This window comes from Callorhinus ursinus, unplaced genomic scaffold (assembly GCF_003265705.2).
Source record: "Callorhinus ursinus isolate GAN/ISIS: 27379988/994484 unplaced genomic scaffold, GSC_fseal_2.0 scaffold1, whole genome shotgun sequence".
Classification (NCBI taxonomy): Eukaryota; Metazoa; Chordata; class Mammalia; order Carnivora; family Otariidae; genus Callorhinus; species Callorhinus ursinus.
Window position 1 is genome coordinate 37,030,529 of NW_027397063.1, and position 6,000 is coordinate 37,036,528.

Genomic DNA, 6,000 nt, shown 5'->3' on the forward strand with positions numbered 1-6,000 from the left:
TTAGATTTTATTTACAAATTTCAGAATTTTCCATTTTCTTGGTTTTTTGTTTTGTCTTTCCAAAATGTAGACTGATTAATAGATTTTTCAATAAATATGTAAATTTGTTTAAGTTCTCTGATACCTTCCTGACCAACTAAGGAGGAGTTTTGCCAACAAGTAGCTACTTGTTAAATTTTATTTAAAGATATATTTTTTTCTAAGCTAGATTGTGTTTTATTTAAGCTATGCAGACCAAATATACCTACAGAATGTACTTAAGTAGTAGGAAGAACTGGAATGAAAATGGCAGAATTTAAAATGAGTAAGTTAATTTCCGTTCCCCTCAGGCTGCATGTGGTTGATAGTTTTATAGAGACAAATTCTATACGTGGTGTGGTTAGCTACTTCATTTGATGATATACGTGATTGATCATTTGAAGTGGAGTTCCTGTTGAACCAGATAGAAATGGAATCATTTTTTTTTTTTTAGTTACTTAAATTAATACCAACTGTGAGGTTCAGAAAACCATTTGTTCATTTAATTATTTGTCTTCCAGACTTGGTAATTCAAAGAAGTATGTCAGTAAGTATGTCAATACTTACCTGTATGAGAGGTAAACCAAATGATTTATTAGGAAACTACCTCGAAGTGCTTATTTGAGAAGCTGAAGGAACAATAAAATAGAAGATAGAATATAGGCATGATTGATATTTAAGAATGGTTATTAATACGAGATCAATTTATGAGAATTATCTTTTTACTTCCATAATCGAGTAAAAATATTCCTATTGTAACTTCTTGACTTCTGTTTTACCTTTGTCATAGGTTACTCCTTTTTCTCTTTACCAGTGAAAGTTGACTGGAAGAGGTGAAGAAGGAATTCAGTTGCAAGGATAGACTGATGGAAATATTTGATATAGGATGCTTTTGTTCATTATTTGCAAAACCAGTTATAGTTTGATGAATTTATACAGATCTTTCAAAATGGAGTTATTGAGAAATGTACTTGCTACATTTCTAAAAAAATCAGAATTATATCCACTACAGTAACACTTGGTTTTATAAACTCTATACAGAGTTTTTTGTTACTACATTGAGCAGTATTTTTAAATGGAATTTTTTTGAAAGTTTGTCAGTATTATTTCATAATGGATCATGTAAGATTTCCATCGATAAGTATGTCAAATTTATATTCAGCACTATATTCAGTATGTCATCACCCCAGATTATAAGCAAAGTGAATAGATTTATATTCCATTCTATACAAAGAAAACTTATGTAAGTGAAATAATGCTAATCTCAATTTTAAGTTAGGTAAAGGCCCTGTGTGGAAAGTGTAGTTCATCTTATATGACAGCATGTATCATTTCCAGCTGCTTTCTCTCTCTAATCAAAACATTTGCTCACAATAACAGCTGCCTCTATGTCTTGTTTTTAAACCATTTGCAACAAATTAAACTGGGAACAACGTGTCCATAGTAAGAGAATTCAGGATTCTGGGACATGTATGTTCCTAATAAGAAAAAAAGAAACCCAATTCACCAGCCAATTATCATTTTACTTTAAAGCTTTGTCTCATGAAGCCCTAAAATTTGTATTCAACACTAATAGTGTTAAGAAATTTATAATTATTCTTCACAGAATAGCTCCATTTAAAATTGTATATCAAATATGCACAATATAGCACATAGCTTATGTATTCAGAAGAAATATTTAGGGAAAACAACATAGGAATTGAGTTTCTCATACAATAGTAAATTCTTATTCTGAGCCATTATGTGTGTCATGCTTATGAAGCTACATTAATAAAAGTTAATATTCTACATATGACTTTATATTTTAGCATTTGACTCAAGACACGTTAAAGTGAATTGGTATGAGTTACTATTTTAGAATACATCTCATAATCTGCGTTTGCCAAAGAGATCCTTCTTCTATTTATATACTTTTTAGAATATAATGATTTAGTATTACCAACTTTTTCACTGTTTGAGAAATATTGAATTGTTATATTTTTGTAAAGGATTCATTTCTTTTTGCAATTATATCAAGAGAAGAAGAGTAAATGTGATTTAGGTCAGACTAACACATCTTAATTTAAACATTGAAAGATCTCAATCTCCACATGTTCTAGAAATAAAAGCCAGACACAATACAATAAAACTTCATGCATCCCATAGAAGTCTGAATAACCAATTACTTAAAAATTTCACCATCTGCTCTCATTGAAGCAGCAAGACTGAGGCATTTTCCCATGTTACAAACCATGATAATCAGAATATAACAGAATGAAAAATGCTAACATCATTCCCCCCCTTTCTTATTTGCTGTTGTGGTTCTTAATGAAAACTTGAGCTATGAAAACAAAGGAAAGGGGAGGATATTCCCCCGCCCCATCTCCTAATTGAGCGCTTACATCCAGTAATAGCTTTTTGCTGCCCTAGGCAGCATGACATTGTCTCATTTGGCCACGCACAGCTATTATTCTAGGAGGCAGCTAGTGAAGTACCCCAATCCATCTGCTTGCTTTTCATGGGCTGGTGCTTTCCTTGATGTTGACAGCTGTCTTAATATTCCTGGGCCACCTGCCACACAGTAAATACTGTTCTCTAAGATATATACAGAAGCTTATCCCTCTGTGGACTTTTCAGAACAAGCAGCTTAGCATTTCTAAGCTACACTTGCATCCTTGTTTAAATGGTTCAGGGATCAGCACTTTTAGTCTGTTCTCATACTTTTGAGGAGTTTAGTGCTTATGCTTTGGGAATCACAGTATGATGAACTTCAGGTTTTCTCATGTATCAAATAAGCTATTGAATTGCAGTCTTTTTATGGAAGTCATGGTGGCCACAGGAGATAGAGAAGAAGAGAGCATACTGACACTTATTTCCTCTGAACCTTCCTGGAACCTTCTAGATTATGATGGGAGTCCACCTATATAGAAAGCTTTCCCCTGTTATACCCTCTTTGCTCATCTGTTTGCCCCATCAAACTTGCTCCTTGAGGGAAAGTAACTAACTCATTCATTGTATCTCTAAGAATGAGCATGTGTCTCACATATAGTTGGCACTCAGGGACAGATCCAGGTTCGGAGGTATCTGAAGATTTTTATAACTTGAGGGGTCCTTTTTTAAAGAAAAATGATTTAAAAATAAGAATATTAGATAAATGAGTGCAAAAAGAAATCATGCAAATTACTAATTTTAAAAAAAGTTGACTAACAAAACAAACATCACAAAATCTAGAAAACCAACGTATTTTCCATTAACCCCTTGGCATACCTCTATAATACTTTTTTAATTTTTATAGTATACTCTTTGATAGACTTTCATATGACAATGATTTTTTAAAAAAATTTTTTTAAAGTAATCTCTATACCCAACATGGAGCTCAAACTTATGACCCAGAGATCAAGAATCATATGCTTTACCAACTAAGCCATCTAGGCGCCCTGATGATGATTTTCTAATATCATTTTCTATACATTTGGTTGAGTATATTATTGATGGAAGGGCTATGTAAACGTGTAACACTCACACATATACTCACTGTACTGCTGCTACGGGTTTGTGCCCTACAATGAAGAATTCTGATAAATTCTATGTTACATGATTTTCATTTAAAAAGTTTCATGCATTTACAATTATAAAAATTGTATACATTATACATTATTTTTTTTAAGATTTTATTTATTCGAGAGAGAGAGTGAATGAGAGAGCACAAGTGGTGGGGGGGGAAGAGGGAGAAGCAGACTCTCCCCTGAGCAGGGATCTCGATGACCCTGTGATCATGTCCTGAGCCAAAGGCAGACATTTAACCTACTGAGGCACCCAAGCGCCCCTATACTGCATTATTGAACATATTCCTACTATGAGAGAAATTACATCAGTTAGAAGTGATTCTTTCTCTTGTATTTTGTCTTTGGATTATTGGAATAATTTTCCAGTCCCCTTCTGATACATTTCAAATCTTGTTTCACTTCTACTACCTACATATTTTCAGTGTTAGAGGTCTTAGGATATGTTTGTGTCTTAATAGGACCTCTGGTCTTGCATCTTGGATATAATGCTTGGTGAGCTGTGCAATAGACAAATTTAAGCAATAACTTAACTAAATTTTGAAGATACAACCACATAAATATACCCCACTAAATATATTTTCTACTCAAATTCCCCAGAAGATGCCAAAATGTCCCCAATAAATTCAACACCAACTGACTTTAGGAGAAGTATGATCCTGGGGGCAGGGGTGTGGGAATCCAAATGGAAAGAAACTGTGGTCTTAATCAATTGCAGTTAAAACATTTACTTTTATAAATTTCACAAAAACACATGATCATGTGATCACATTCCCAAGTTCACATTGGAAGAGACCATGCCAGTCAGGGGCCTTGAGACTTCAGCTTTGTCGGCTTCACAGTAAATATGCTTCTACCATAGGCCTTCACTAAATGGCTGTGGAACAACTGAATGATTGAATGAAGACAACTTTGTTAAATTTTCATCTCTAACATCCTCACAACTCTAAAATTCAACATTTTTACAGACTTCCTAATGCAAGGAATACTAATAACTTAGTATTCAGAAGTTATGAGTCAGAATATAAGGATATAGGCTATCTAGAAACTGATACTTTCTAGAAAAGCAAATCAATGAAAATTTGGTGTCATTGTTTTATGGTTTTAATCTTTCATAGACAAAGTTTGCCTTAATGGAGGCAGGGCACCATTTGTATTTACAATTCAAAGTGCTGCTTTGTTCTACCACAGAATGGGGATATCATTAGATATCATTTCCTTCATGAAGTAGTTGCTTTGGAGAAAAAAAAATCTATCATAGATGTGAGCTGGCCCAACTGTTCACTTTAGGGGCCTTTAATAACATCTATAATATCTTATAGATTTAACCAAGCTGTTCATCAATAGAAGAGATTCTAGCTGGATGAGCAGCAGCATTATTTCCATTACTTATACTATTCTCACCAACACTGTAGAAAATTTTTATGACAGACGTTACACATTATGATTCTGATGCCTTCTCACTTATGCAGAATATTGACTATTGAAGAAATATGACAGTATTTTCCTTGAGAGCTATTTTTCAGAGAAATTATTCTTAGAAAACATTATTATTAGTTAAAACCATAATTCAGTACTAAATCTTGCTGGGTCCCACCTACTTTTATCCTCAGAAAGACTTCCCAAACAATCCACCCGCTGGGTAGGCATTAGGGTATAGGGCCCACTTTTCACAGTAGAAATGGGGGACACATCTGGTAGTCCCTTAACTTTGGGGAGATAAATTATTCTCTGGGCCTTCTAGCTGGAGGGAACAGTTTGCTTTGTTTTCTCTTTGTTCTCATGTTCTCTGGGCTTTCTAGTAAGTTGGCATTTAATGGAGATTGTCCCCTAAAATAATAAGGCAAGAATTGGGAACTTTACTTGTCCTATGTAGTATTCTAGCTTTTAACTATTTTCTCAGACTTACAGAGGAGGAAGTATTTCCAAATGAGAAAGCACTGGTAAGTCTTGAATCCAAGCTGAGGGAAGCTGGGCTGATTTAGCTTTGGTGGGTTGAATTGAAGCCAGAACAAATTAGGATGAGTACCTTGAGCTCTGCTGCAGTTAATAGGGGCAGGAGTACTTCTAGGAGGCAGCTGTGGGATGGCAGGGAAGCTCAACAGTCACCAGCTGATGCTGAAATGACTGGGGCTTATAGATGTCTAATTTACTCATAAGCAACCTTCTTTTCTCCAGCACCCCAAAGTTAGAGGAGGGATGACCCCCAAGGCACCTTCCTTCCCTCCCCCCAAGCCAAAACTGCCCTGGGCATTTCATTTACTTGTATATAATTTTTATATAAGTAAATGTCTGATATCTCTGTAAATATCTCTGATTTCTACCTGGTCTCAGGAGCAATTTAATTTTTTTTAAAAGATTTTATTTATTTATTCATGGGGGGGGAAGAGGGGGGGAGAGAGGGAGAGAGGGAGAGAGGGAGAGAGGGAGAGAGGGAGAG

The 6,000-nt window shown here is 34.8% G+C and overlaps 1 long non-coding RNA gene across 2 annotated transcripts in view; it reads right to left on the bottom strand.

Moving 5' to 3' along the window:
• Positions 1-4,279: 4,279 nt before the first annotated feature.
• Positions 4,280-6,000, bottom strand: part of LOC141372662 (uncharacterized) — a 3,679-nt gene continuing 1,958 nt past the window's right edge. For both annotated transcript variants that reach the window (XR_012378057.1, XR_012378058.1), the window contains exon 3: positions 4,280-4,448. This is a non-coding gene — a long non-coding RNA (uncharacterized lncRNA). The remainder of the gene's footprint in view (positions 4,449-6,000) is intronic.